At 42.8% G+C, this 14,664-nt stretch overlaps 1 protein-coding gene across 2 annotated transcripts in view; it reads right to left on the bottom strand.

Moving 5' to 3' along the window:
- Nucleotides 1–7,088, bottom strand: part of LOC110311456 (protein transport protein Sec16B) — a 62,614-nt gene extending 55,526 nt beyond the window's left edge. Inside the window, exons 1-2 of one of the 2 annotated variants that reach the window (XM_029476203.1) lie at nucleotides 7,018–7,088; nucleotides 6,338–6,505 (exon numbers count right to left, since the gene is read on the bottom strand). The gene's annotated coding sequence lies outside the window, so the exon portion shown is untranslated. The remainder of the gene's footprint in view (nucleotides 1–6,337; nucleotides 6,506–7,017) is intronic. The other variant, XM_029476212.1, reaches the window with a different exon arrangement.
- Nucleotides 7,089–14,664: the final 7,576 nt, after the last annotated feature.

The following is a 14,664-nucleotide window of genomic DNA, read 5'->3' as shown; positions in this document are numbered from 1 at the left end:
AAAAAAAAAAAAAAAAGAAATCCGCCTGCCTCTGCCTCCCGAGTGCTGGGATTAAAGGCGTGCGCCACCACGCCCGGCATTTTTTTAGCTTTTATCTTTCATTCATAATGAACTTTTCACGTAGTTTTACTTTATTATTGATAATCTAGCCCATCGTTACTATTTCCAATAGTCATTCTGCCCTTTCTCTTATCATAATAACCCACGGCTACCTTATCTTGTCTTCCCGAGAAGTACCTGTCCTTGACTTGTTATTGCGTTATCTGGTGGAATCCGTGGGACTGTTCATTTGAGAAACAATAGGGAAGGCCAGAAAGGATCAGAGATTTTGCCAAGCTCATTCGGTACATCTGCATTAGTCACCAAATGAAGAACTTCACAGGAAATCAATCAGAGGATTTCTAGCCCAATGTTTTCGTCCAAAAAAAGAAAAAGAAAAAAAAGCACAGTACTTAGCAATAGGCATAGAATAGATTCAACACAAAAATGCAATTATGTAAAAACTCATTTCATGTGAATACAATGATTACAACCTTCAAAGTCATCCAGCCTGTATAAATAGGCTCATTCAGCCTAATGATAGATTGGTAGGTAAGTAGACAGCTATTCAACGATAAAAATAAGAACTCAAAGATTCATTTCTGGTTTTTTTTTCTCCTCATCCAATTTGTCAGCCAACAAAGTCCCATTCCACTTTCTGGTGTCCTGCCCCTCTGCCCACTGTTCATGGACAGAAATAGGCGGTGAATGCATACACGTGTTTTAGTGGCACTTACGCCCCTTGTTCTCTCAGTCTGGAATTAGTGCCTGCACATAGAGCTGCTCTCCGGGAGGGCTGCTCCGGTACTGAATTTAGCACATTAGGGCAATTTCTGTAGGAACCACTTATGATGGCAGAAACCAAGGGTCAAACTTCAGTTCTAGAGGACACTGAAGGGCATGTCAGGATGATGGAGAGGGTTCTTTTCTGAGCACGAATGTCTGCAGCCATCACAACACAGTTGCCAAAGTTTGCTGTTTTCTGGGGGCAGCTGCAGACTCTCTGTGTGCTGAGCAAACACTGCCCTTCCTGACATTCCTCCTGTGCTGGAGTTTCTCTACAAGATTGCTACCACTGTTTTCTTTAACACTAAGGATACGCTTTGTATTCCTCATGGCATTAATGACATCATGTCCTCGTGCTGATCCAGGTGTCATTCATCAAATACATGATGTCATTAACTGACTCCAACTGGGGTCTAACTCATCTATAGAGAATGAGAAAAAGCAGTTCTTTCATTCAACAAGTAATTATTGTGTCACACAAATATAAATTCATTTGTTAATTGAAATAAGATTATTTTCCTCCTAGAGAAGCTAATTCTCCATAGCTCCTCTAGTGAAGAAGGCAAATCCCAAAACTACATAGAAAGAATGCACAGTTCCTGTCCTTACCTAATAACTAGGGAGTAAGTGCCTCTTACATGCCAAGTTAAGCCACATAAAGAGAGCAAGGTGAACTTACTCCTTGTACTCTTGGAGTTTACTGGTGTCTTAGGTTCTCTATTGCTCTGATGAAACGCCATGACCAAAAGCAGTTTGGGGAAGGAAGGGTTTATTTGGCTTACACTTCTACATCATAGTCCATCATTAAAGGAAGTCAGGACAGGAACTCAGATAGGACAGGAACTGGAGACAGGAGCTGATGCAGAGGTCATGAGGTGAGGAGTGCTTCTTACTGGCTTGCTCCTCATGGCTTTGCTCGGTGTTTCTTATAGAATCCAGGACCACCAGCCCAGGGACTGCACCACCCACAATGAGCTGGTCCCTCCCTCATCAATCACTAATTAAGAAAATGCCTTACAGCTGGATCTAACGAAGGCGTTTTCTCAACTGAGACTCTCTCCTCTCTCATGACTGTAGTTTGTGTCAAGTTGACATTAAACTTAGCCAAGACAACTATCTAATGGGGATACAGACAAATTAGTTACAATGGCGTGTATAGGGAATGAGAGTATGAAGGTAGTGAAATCCATTATGAAGGAGCCACACCCAGTCAAAGAAAGCTTCTCAAAAGAAAAGCAGCTGCAACTGAGACCTGCAAACTAAGAGTGCACGATCCTGGAAGTAGGTGAAAGAGACAAGTGTGCTCCGGCGAGAACGGTGAACACTGGAAAAAGATTCTTAGGCAAAGGAAAGCCTAGGGCACAGCAGCCACAGTCAGTGGCATGGGTCATAGACTTGATGATTTGAGAGCCTAGGACATAAAAAGCAGCACTGACAGTTAAAGCCACCCAGCCCATCCTAGCTGCCTCACTCAGCCACAGAGAGAGGCATGTAGCCCCACCTCTCCCAAGACCTGGGTATGGGTTTTTTGTTTGTTTTTGTTTTATTTTAGGGAGGGTTGGGTTTGCTGGGATGTTTTTGGTTTTGTTGTTGTTGTTGTTGTTGTTGTTTGGGTGTGTTTGTTTGTTTGTTTTGGGGGCCAAATATCTCTGTGTAGCCCTGGCTGTCCGGGAACTCACTCTGTAGACCAGGCTGGCCTCCACCTGCCTTTGCCTGCTGAGCGCTGGGATTAAAAGCATGTGCTGTCAACTCACAGCTAAGACCTAGGGTTCTTTACTTAAAAAAACATATCTGCTATTTCTGCCTGCCCAACATCCTGTCATTTCTGACAATAATTCATCAGTTTTCCTTTTAAAAATCTTCCCTGTCTATTCTTAACTTATATACCACATATGAGACATAGCCCATCTTTTTATCTAAGAGTGGGCACAAATATTCAGACATAAATATGAGAATTTTATGTCTCCCTAACCACAGAGACTAATTCAGCATCCAGCACATGTCCAGGGACATCTCACTCTGAACTGGAGCTTGGGGGTGGTGATGTCTCCAACCTACAGAAGTTTTCCTGAAACCACGGAAGAAGAAGAAAAATACCCCTGCCACTGGGTTAGCTGAGATAGCACAAAGCCAATATGGGTGGAACTGGTAGCCATCTCCTCCCCCATCCATTCGCTCAATAATAGTCAATTAAGTAACTGCTATGTGCCTTATGCTGTTATAAGCATCAGGATTACAAAATAAAACATAATTCTGTCTCATACCTTCCTAACATCAGGTGGTAAATTGTGGGCTACTAAGGGGGGAAGGGAAAGAGTGGGAGGGGGAGAATGCCCGCGTCCAGCCAGAGTTCCTCCTGTGCTCTGGGCAGGCAGACGTGGGAGGGCTGCCAGATGCTTTCCACTTGGCCCCGGGTGGGCATCTAAGCCACTGGACCCCACTCGACGGGGGGTGAATAAGAGACTGCCCCCAATATCAGGGGCCCTGGGGCGACACCCTCAACCCCAGGAATACGGGAGAAAGAGCAGAGGGAAAGAGGTTCCCACACAGGCGAGAGTCTTTAGTCCAGTCCACGGCTGGAGCACAGGAAGGCCTTCTGACAGGAGATTAGGAATGGCTCATTAAAAGAAAGCCTATCCCATCATCCAAGCACAGCAGGCCTTGATGAACAGAGACAATCTATGGTTTTAGAGCTTTATTGTAGAAAAGCAGGGGGAAAGAGAAAAGGTAAAAGAGAGAGAGAGAGAAGAGGCCAAGAGGAGGGAAGGGGAAAAGAAGAGAGAGAAGAAAGGCTAAAGTAAGAGAGAGAGTAAGAGGGAGAGAGGGGGGAGAGAGAGGAAGAGAGAGGAAGAGAGAACGAGGAGAGTATGAGGAGAGAGAGAGCAAGAGGGAGAGTGTAAGAGAGTGAGGAGGGGCCAAGCAGCCCCTCTTAAGGTAGGACGTTATCTTGGTGTTGCTAGGTAACTGGGAGAAGTCTAGCCTGAAGGTCAGAAGCTTGGGACATTGTCTCCATGACTACTAGCCACACACTTCTCCTGTGGGGGCTGTGGGGGGCGGTAACTTCAACAGGAGCCTTGAGTCCAGGAAACATGAGGGAACGCCTACCATCCCATGTAGGTGAATTATCACCACCAGGTCCCGGGGTTCCACACCTCAGTTCAACTGGAGACCAGTCTGTCTGTGAATAGCCCATTGCCCCACAGTAAATAGTGGAGAGAATGGTTCCATAATGCTATACCACAGGCAAGGCGAAGCTTCAGAGACAGTCAGTAATGATCTCCTTAATTCGGTACAGGCTTCAGGCCAAACCAAGGGACTGGTGGAAAAAAAGACTGATCTAGGCGTGGGTGTCAGATTCAAAATATAGCAAGGAAGCAGAACAAGCGGGTTAATTGGACTTACACAGTCCTGGATTGGTGACCTCGGATGCTGATGTCCCTGATCAAGAATTTTACTGGGAGAAGCATGTTGGGCCACGGTGAGTTTAGTTGCCTTTGGGAACGCTTGCTAGAGGGGTCCAAAGTGGCAACAGTGAGTCAGGAGGAACTCCCAAGAGAAGTCTAAGGAGACATGGGTTTGTGGCAGATGATATTCATCTGTTTATGCTTGTGTTTTTGTCCTGAAGATTTTGTGTGCTTTAATTTAGGCAGTATCAACACCCACGTCATAATTAAAATCACAGCTTTAAATGAGACCATCAAAGGTGAACACAGGCTTCAAAATAACCGTTTAGGTGAGAAAAGAAGGCAGAAAGGTCCGTGTACATGGAGAACACAGGGTCGGAACTGCATGGAGGGAGATGACAGCAGGAAGGCCAGTGAGTGCGTCTGACGCCAGAGTAACCTGGGCGACCTGGGCCACAAGAGATCCAGTACCAAACAGAACGGGACAGGGGAAAGGAGAGAAAATAGTGTAGGAGATCACATCCTATACAAATTTGAAACTGTGTTAATTCAGTTTCATGGGGTTGATGGAAAGATCAGAATGGAGAGAAGAGAGCAGATGTGGTGAAGGAGTTGTGCGTTTTCATTGGCTGGCTTGATGATTAGTAGGATACTGTAAAATGGAACACACAAGAGTTTTTTAACTCAAAATGGGAAACCAATGAAAGAAGAGGCTGAAGGAGCAGGTAAATAAAGGACTGGGAGATGGAGGTGGTAGTCTCTGGGGAGGGGACTTGTCCAGGTCAAAAGGACACTTTAGCTTGGTATAGTATCAAATGCCTATAGTCCCAGCACTTGAGAGTCTAAAGTAGGAGGATAAGGAGTTCAAGTCCAGCCTAGACTGTATAGTAAGCTGAAGGCAGGCCTGGGCTACATAAGACCTGTCTCAAGCAATAACAAACAACCATAACCATGAAGAACCCCAATAAATGCAAAAGTACAGAGAGCAAGCGATGCATTCAGACCTATGTAGATAGTTTAGTGAGCTAGGCTAGGCAAGGCTGATGGGGGAATATGTGTGTAGTAATTATGTTAAAGAAATCTATCATCTCTATTAAAGCATCTTATGAGTTTCCCCCAGTTTCCAGGGTAATCAGTTGATCTATGGTAGTGAGTTTCTGGAAGCCAGGAAACTCCACACAGTCACTAACGGCAAGTATTCAGTATTTTAGTTGAAACCACTGCCTGTTTTATATGTTTGTTTGTTTGTTTGTTTGTTTGTTTGTTTTTAATCATTCAAATTTCTTTCAGGTCATCTTAAGAACTTTCATTTTGTCCCTCTGTTCCTCAAAAGTCACCAGTAGTAAAGGCTCCTGACCCAAGCACCAGCCACGCGAAAACCGATACCCAGACATCTAAGATGAGGTGGCATCGAATCACTACTCATAAGGCCTTTTTCTTGAAAGCAAGGCTTGTTCCTAAAGTATCTATACTGTGAGTGGGTCCTCTCTAGGAGGATCTTCCCAGGCTCTTCCAGAAGAATATCACAATGTGAAGAGTCCTAATTGGTGATGGGTGAGATACACTCCTAAGGAAAATATCCATCCTTTTACATGTGGATAAAATCCAGAGCTGTGTGAGAAACTGTTCAGCAAGCAGGAAACTCACACCAGGTGGGAGCTCATCCATCCCCATGCAGTCACTACACAGCCCACGAGCTGCAGCCCAGAGTGGCACATGGCTCATCGGGATCTGGGCCAAGACCCAGCTCTCTCCTCTCCCAACCCAGCGGTCACTCCTCCCCTTGTAACATCTGTTTTTCCTACTGAGCTGCAAATTCCACAGGGGCCATCACTTCTTCCACTTTGTTTGCCTAGGTTCTCCCAGCAGAGAGGTGGGAGTTAAAAATATCTGTTGGCCAAAACATTAACTGCACTCCAGGTAGACAACAGGTAGTCCCTTTTGAGGTTTCCTGCAAAGCTGGTGAGCAGAAAAAAAAAAGAGTCTCCAAAGAAAGAAAGAAAGAAAGAAAGAAAGAAAGAAAGAAAGAAAGAAAGAAAGAAAGGAAGGAAGGAAGGAAGGAAGGAAGGAAGGAAGGAAGGAAGGAAGGAAGGAAGGAAACCACCAACCTGTAAACACATGGTTTATGAACTCGGCAAATACCAGGAACTCTGGACCCGACTTCAGGATATAAACCTTGGGAACAGAAGCCACGCAGCCACCGCTTGCTCACCGCTCTGTGCCAAGTCCTCATGTGTCACAGTTGGCAGGCACCAGGCCCCTTGTCATCTGTATAGCTTGAGAACAGAAGTTTCCACGTTGTCTCTAAGTCAGCTTTAACCAGCTTGAATCCTCCTTAAAATATTTAACGGGCTCTATCCTCTCCCCAAACACTGTAATTGCCAAGTCTCCTTTCATCTAACCATAATCAAACTTGCCTAAATTCCTGTGAAAGTTGAAATTACATGCACATTAGCCGTGCATTCCAGCCAACAAGGCAAGGCCCCTGCCAAGGTATGCAGTCCCTGTACAGAGTGAGGGTCTAAACCAGCCTCAGCCACCATTGAACTCGATGGTTGTTGTTGTTGATTTTTTTTGTTGTTGTTTTTTTCCAAACAGGATCCTGTCAAGTTCTTCATTCTGATGAAACCATGTGCTGGCCTGAATGCCTGTCTTCTCTGGTTCAAACTACATGCTTTTCAAATGAATCTGTTAGAGGGGTCTCCAGTGAAAATTACATTCCCTCTTAGTTTTCTTCTGCTTGGGTTTGGTTTGGGTGAAGTTGTTAGTGGTGAAAATAAGTACTTACATCTTTGCTCCTAAATGAGGAGCTGCTGCAGCTGCTCCTGCGACATCCCATCCTGACAGCCTGCTGTTACTCACAGCTGGCAGACACTGCAAACTGCCCTGCCACGTCAGCCACACAGAACCTTTCCGCTTCAGCAACAGTTTCCCCACGGAATAATTTAGTAGTAGCTCCTGAGGCTGGAAACATGATCTGATCACCATTTTGAGACAGTCCCACTAAAAGGGGCACTACTTCAAAGTATAGAGGGTAACCACACAGACCTCCGAGTGCCTGATCAAAAGTCCTGAAGACACCAACCATCACACTGGCTTTCTTAGCAGTCATGACAGCAACTTAATAAGTGCCCCACCTCAAAACTGTATCAGGATTAATGGTAGCTCATTTTTTTTAAAAAAAGTAATGAATTTAGAATGACAAAATATTGAAAAGGTTTTTGCTTAAAATTAGGGGCACGATTGAATAAATTGCTACAACTATGTTGTAAAGCAAGACTAATAATAATTAAAAATTCAAAGCTGATACCATTAACATACAGCATTTTCTTTTCTTTTCTTTTTTTAAGATTTATTTATTATATGTGAGTACACTGTAGCTGTCTCCAGACACTCCAGAAGAGGGCACCAGATCTCATTACAGATGGTTGTGAGCTACCATGTGGTTGCTGGGATTTGAACTCAGGACCTCTGGAAGAGCAGTCAGTGCTCTTAACCTCTGAGCCATCTCTCCAGCCCCAACAGACAGAATTTTCTGAGTTATTATAGCATGGAAAAATTGTATCATCCCTTTTCTTATCTTATACATATACATACTTTTGTATGATTATACAAAATTATATATTAGTTATTGAATCTATATTGATAAAGGTCATAAAAGATGTGTGGCAGCAGCTGCTAATATTTCCTTTCTCTGAGAATGTCTGAAAGAGAGCATTGGCAAAGTAGAAGTTACTTTCTCAAAGGCTCCAATGAAATAGCATCTATTATGTCCTGTTTCTGTAAAATAGTCTCTTTGTGAATCATGTGTGTGCTTAAAGGAAGGTCTGTACGTTTATGAAGTGCTAACTAGATATCTAAAAGCAGTGGGATTCTAGAAGACTTTGCTTTTACATATAGTTTTAAGTGTGCTTCAATTCTGCTCCCTCGGGGGAATCTATTTAAGTAATTGGGAAAGAAAAAAACCATAAAGGTGTTTTTATTAAGTGAAAACCACTGGCAAGTGGTAACTTGCCTAAACCCTTATGCTCCTGAGTCTTTTGCTGAATCTTAAATAGATTTGAGGTTGGGGAGGGGCACTAGCTGTAGTGTTTGTGGGTTCTTTCTCTGTTCCAGACACACTCACAAATGCTGAAGACGTTCTTAGACTTTTCTAGAACAGACAAGTTCAGACAGCAGAAAGAATAAGAAACACTGATCTGGTCCTGAGCTCCACAGCCTCTCCTTTTTGTCAGAAGCAGGCTTTTGTCAGAAGCAGGCTATATCACCATGCCTTGGGGGTGAAAAAGGAACCCCAGGCCACAGGCCCACACAGGGATAATGCTGGAAGCGGTGTTCAGTCCAGACTACTTCAGATAATGCTGCCAGGGATGACCCTGAAATCATTTATGGAAATGCTTGTTACAGAATGATGATTGGCAGGTGGCAAACCAAGCCTTCCTCTGTTTCAACAGCAAGAAATTGAGTAATACAAGCTCTTACTGATGAATAACCAAATAACAAACAAATGTTCCACAACTAGAACACAGGAGAGAATACTTTTTTTTTTTAATTGAATCAAAGTGGGACTGGAGAGATGTTTCAGTGGTTAAGAGCACTGACTGTTCTTCCAGGGGTCCTGAGTTCAATTCCCAGCAACCACATGGTGGCTCACAACCATCTGTAATGGGATCTGATGCCCTCTTCTGGTGTGTCTGAAGACAGCTTCAGTGTTAATCATATAAGTAAAATAAGTAAATCTTAAAAAAAAAAAAAAAAAAAGTGGGGAGGAGTTGAGGGAGCAGAAAAACATCATCAAAATATATTATATAAAAAAATGATGTAAATAGATAAATAAAGGAGAGTATATGGGTAGACATAAAATAAAATGAATAACAAATTTCTAATGTGGAAAGTTTAGAAAATTCAAGCTGTTCAATCACTCTAAGGCTATGTATCAAGTAAGCATATGTGGGGATGAGAAGGTCAATGTCTCATGTTTGTATTCGCTAGACCAGAAGATGCTCTCAGTGTTGGACTTGCATAGGGGAGAGCTGTGGTTTCAGAAAAATGGATGAATTACAGAATTCTTCCAAGATTTACTTTTTAAAAAAACTAGTGTCCATTATGAAAGAGGATATAACTTATTCACAGTAGTAACTTACTTTTTTTTTATTCTAAAAATAATCCTAGCTGACTGACTTATAAACAGAAATTTATTTTTTCTAGTTATGGAGACTGGAAAGGCCATGGATATAACTTTTTTTTCTAGTTCTAATTCTGTCATGGATTTTTTTTCCTTTGAGTGGTGGATAAGTGCATAAAAATATATTCCATACTAAAAGTGTAAAGTCTAATATAAAGCTTCACAGATTCTGCCATTCTGGGTGCCTATCCTAGCCATATAGACATTCACTGAGTCACATAGACTTTGGATTTAGTTAAAATCTGGGTGCCTATCCTAGCCATATAGACAGTCATTGAGTTGCATAGACTTTGGATCAAGTTAATTTTGGTGTGTGATGTTTATATTTGCAAGTCTTTTATAATAAAATTTTATAATGTAAGTTTTTTAAATGTTCTGTAACTTTCAACTACAAAAATAATCCAAATAAGCCTGTGAGATGTGGTGACCACACAACTGTCTTTCTAGCAGAAGAAGGGGGGGGACCCAGAGTTAGAAGCTACCCTGGGATACAGAGCAAAATTTTGTCTTAAAAAAGCAAACAACATCAAGAAACAACACAAAGATATTTTAAGTAGTGATATTTCTGGTGACTTTTACCTCACTTTCTGTGTTTGAAAATAAATTTCTCATTTTTCCCTATGAAAACTAAATAATCAGAAAAATTATAAAGATGTTCATATTATTATGTAAAACTAAATAATAACTTGTTCACAGTGGTGACTTACTTTTTTTTTTTAATCCTAAAAATAACCCTGGCTGCCTGGCTTGCAAACAGAAGTTTGTTTTTACTAGTTATGGAGACTGGGAAGGCCATGGTGAAGCCACCAGCAGATTTGGTGTTTGTTTGTTTGTTTGTTTGTTTGTTTGTTTTTTATGAAGCACACTTTCCTCTAGGTGGTTGTCTAAATCATGGTGGGATGATGGAATGATAAAGCAGCTCCTTCATCCCTCCTTTAAACACACATGAATCTCATTCATGAAGCCTTTGCCCTCATGTCCTGATCATGCCACAACTGCTAAGATCACATTGGATGTCAGGATTTTAGCATATGAATTAGGGGTGATATTCACCCTCTAAGGCATCCCGTCATTCAAGATGGAAAGAACTGAAGGGTCAGAGAGGTTAAATAACTTGTCCAAGTCCAAACTGGACAAGTAAGCCTCCGGGCCTCTAGATCTGAGATCAAGCTGTTTTGGCTTTCATTATTAAGAATGACTGTTGCTGTGCAGGTATGGCACTGCCACTGGGATGTAAGCCCTCACACATCAATCATTAATCAAAGAAACGCCCTCGAAGACATGTTCACGGGACAACCCGATGGAGGCAATGCTAAATTAAGATTTTGCAATTCCTGACAAAAACTAGCAATCGCATGCATATTCTCGCTCTGTGTGCAAAAAACACTTCCTTAGATTTATACAAAGAATAGTTAAATCTGACTTGTATTTGCATCTTGTCTTGCACTCGGCTAACTCTTATTTTTGTTAATAACCACCCAACTAGATAAAATGAAAGATATAAACAGATACCCATAAAAAATCAGGAGGTACATCAATGTTCTTGGTACACATGCAGCAAAGATGTATCCAGACATTAATAGCCCTGCATTTCCCTTGGCTTGGATACCTCAGATGAACTGAGGAAGTTATTCAATCTATCCACTTATTGCTAAACCACTTAGTAAAGATGGAAGCGCTATGGTCAATGCTATTGAGGTGTCCTGGATGCACATGTTTGTCAGCATCTTTAGCAGGCTCTGATACAAAACTCACAACAGAAAATAACAATAAACATTTCTTCTAAAAAAAAAAAAAAAAAAACCTAAATTCTACTCGCTAGTGTAAGTTCCTAGTTTATAATGTACTAAAAACCCTCACATTTATCCATGACACAAGCAAATGGTGAATAGAAGTCCTGACCTCCCTGGTTGCAAGGGTATGTGAGACGCCCAGGTTTAGAGCTGAGGCAGCAAATGTGACAGCCCTGTATAGCTGTGAAGACATGTGACGAGGCTGCATGCCTGACCCTGACTACCAATCTCCAATTCCATTTAACTAAATCACTGGGTCTCTCTGAGCCTCAGTTTTCTTACCTATTAAGTGGGCCTAACAATAGCCACCTCAAGAGGTACTGTAAAGAGTACTTGAGTAACTTCAGGTGAAACACCCAGAAACATGCACCCAGTCTGTGGCTCGTGACTGTCACATAGTATTCAGTTCTTTACTGCACACAGCTTTGTGTTGTATTTTCTGTACAGGTTTATGTCATTGATCCAGCAGTGCTGTGTCATCTGTCTTTCCTATGAGAAAAGACACCACGATCTTCACACAGAAGGTAAGTGCTCAGTTCCAAGTCCCATAGCTAGGCAGCAGAGAACCAGACTTCAAGTCCAAGTCCAGTAAAGATGGAGAACTGAAAACTCACTAACTGCTCGCTAACAGCTCAAAACCACAGCTCCTAGATTCATCCCCCCCATTAACCCATTAACTCACTGAGGGCTTTTTGTGTGCCGGACACCGTGCTGGGATTGAGGCTGTAGAGATGAACCAAGCAGTGGCAGGAAGCCCTCACAGAACCTATTTGCTGTAGACAGAGATAGAAAACCCCAACCACAAAAAAGTAAATGAATAAAAATCATCATCAAATGTCAGTCAGGCGATGTTAGTGTTAAAAGACTGAGGAAGAGTCAGAAGATGCATGGCCAGGGCAGGGTTACCAGCCTCCCTGGGGTAGAAGCCTCAGGAACACTTCTCCAGGAGAGAGGTAGCCTGTGAGGGGTTTCCATGGTGATGAATGAGTGAAAAAGTCTCATTCACAGTCACAGAGTGACTGTGAGTGCAAATGTCTGGAAATGGAATGGAGTGCCACCATGGTAGAGTGAAAAGCCCAGAGACAGCACAGGGAGTCGGTTGGCAGCCACAAGTTGTAAAACAGCCAACCCCTCAGAGAATGGGACAGTGACTTAGCTGCACTGAGAGGATCAACTGGAGCGCTGGGTTCCCATCTGATTGTGACAGTGTGTGAGTGTGACAGTGTGTAAGTGTGACTGTGTGTGTGACCGTGTGTGAGTGTGATAGTTTGTGACAGTGTGTATGACAGTGTGTGAGTGTGACAGTGTATATGTGACAATGTATGAATATGACAGTGTGTGAGTGTGACATGTATGATTGTGACCATGTGTGAATGTGATAGTGTGTGTGACAGTGTGTATGACAGTGTGTGAATGTGATAGTATGTGTGTGACAATGTATGAATATGACAGTGTGTGAGTGTGACAGTTTATGATTGTGACCATGTATGAGTGTGACAGTGTGTGTGATCTTGTGTGAGTGTGACCGTGTGTGAGTGTGACCGTGTGTGAGTGTGACAGTGTATGTGTGATAGTATGTATGACTATGTGAGTGTGATAGTGTGTGTGTGTGAGAGACAATGTATGAATATGACAGTGTGTGAGTGTGACTGTATGATTGTGACTATGTATGAGTGTGACAGTGTGCAAGTGTGATAGTGTGTGTGACAGTGTGTATGACAGTGTATGAGTGTGATGGTGTGTGACAATGTGTGAATATGACAGTGTGTGAGTGTGACAGTATGTGAGTGTGATAGTGTGTGTATGACAGTGTGTGTGTCACAGTGTGTATGAGTGTGTGAGTGATAATGTGTGTGCGACAGTGTGTGAGTGTTACAGTGTGTGTGACAGTGTATGATTGTGACAGAGTGTGAGAATCAATGTGTATGACAGTGTGAATGATAGTGTGTGTGTGTTTGTGACAGTGTGTGTGACAGTATGTGAGTTTAACAGTATGACAGTTTGTGAATGTGACAGTGTGTGAGTGTGAGCTATGATTGTGACTGTGTGATTGTGACAGTGTGTGAGTGTGACAGTGTATGAGTGGACAGTGTGTGTGACAGTATGTGATTATGACAGTGTGTGAATGTGACAATGTGTGAGTGTAACAGTGTGAGCTATGATTGTGACTGTGTGATTGTGACTATGTGAGTGTGACAGTGTGTAACTGCAACAGTGTAAGTGTAACAGTGTGTCACAGTGAGTGTCACAATGTGTGTGTCACAGTGTGTGACCATGTGTGACTACAACTGTGAGTATGAGAGTGTGTGACTGACAATGTGAGACTGTGACAGTATGAGAATGTGACAGTGTGAGACTGTAACAGTGTGTGAGTGTTACAGTGTACATGAGAGCATGTGTGATTGCAATGGTGTGAGTGTGACCGTGTATGGGTATCACAGTGTGTGAGTGTCACAGTGTGACAATGTTTGAGTGTGACACTGTGTTATTATGACAGTATGAGGTGGAAAAAGGGATTATTAGGAATCCTTATATTATTATTATAAGGAGGTTGGGGATCTGAGAGACCAAAATATGGGTTCAATCCCTTGTATCAGAGGGCTCCCAAATTACCATTGCCCAGTAATCCTGTCAGTGTGTCTATCTGGCATTAGCTTCTCAGATGCAGGGATAAATGATAATAGGAATTTATCAAGTCTGGCCAGGCCTCTTATCCCAGCTGCCTGGGAGGCTGAGGTAGGAGAACAGAAAGCTCAGGCCTGCCTAAGCTGCAGAGAAAGTTCAAAGCCAGACTGGGTTGGGATGTAGCTTAGAGGTAGAGTTCTTGTCTAGTGTGTGCAAAGCTGAGGGTTCAGTCTCCAGTAAGAGAAGGGACTTGTCATGTCTGGGGGGTTTTCTTTGGGTGAGATCATCAAAGGCACAAGAGTTGAGCCTGTACCCTGTGCTCATTTTGGGAAGGAAGGATGCTGAGATATAAGGGTGGTGTGAGTATATGGTGAACTGGCAAGGCTGAAGAATGGTTGGAGTTACAGCTTTAGACGGAACATATGGAAGTGAGGCTTGAGGCTAGTGCCTGTAGACCATCTCCAGAATATGACTGTGACAGTGTGAGTGTGACAGTGTGTGTGACAGCGACTATTGACAGTGTGTGAGTGTCACAGTGTGTGAATGTGACAATGTGTGAGTGTCACAGTGTGTAACTGTGACAGTGTGTGAGTGTGACAATGTGTAACTGTGACAATATATAACTGTGACAGTGTGTGAGTGTGACAGTGTGCATGACACTGTGTAACTGTGACAGTAAGTGTCACAGTGTGAGAATGTGACCATGTGTGAGTGTCACAGTGTGTAACTGTGACAGTGTGGTAACTGATACTGTGTGATCATGACAGTGTGTTACTGTGACAGTGTGTGAGTGTGACACTGTGTGGGTGTCACATTGTGTGACTGTGACAGT

This window comes from Mus caroli, chromosome 1 (assembly GCF_900094665.2).
Source record: "Mus caroli chromosome 1, CAROLI_EIJ_v1.1, whole genome shotgun sequence".
NCBI classification, from domain to species: Eukaryota; Metazoa; Chordata; class Mammalia; order Rodentia; family Muridae; genus Mus; species Mus caroli.
The sequence above is the reverse complement of the archived record's forward strand: the minus strand, read 5'-3'. Positions and strand labels throughout refer to the sequence as shown.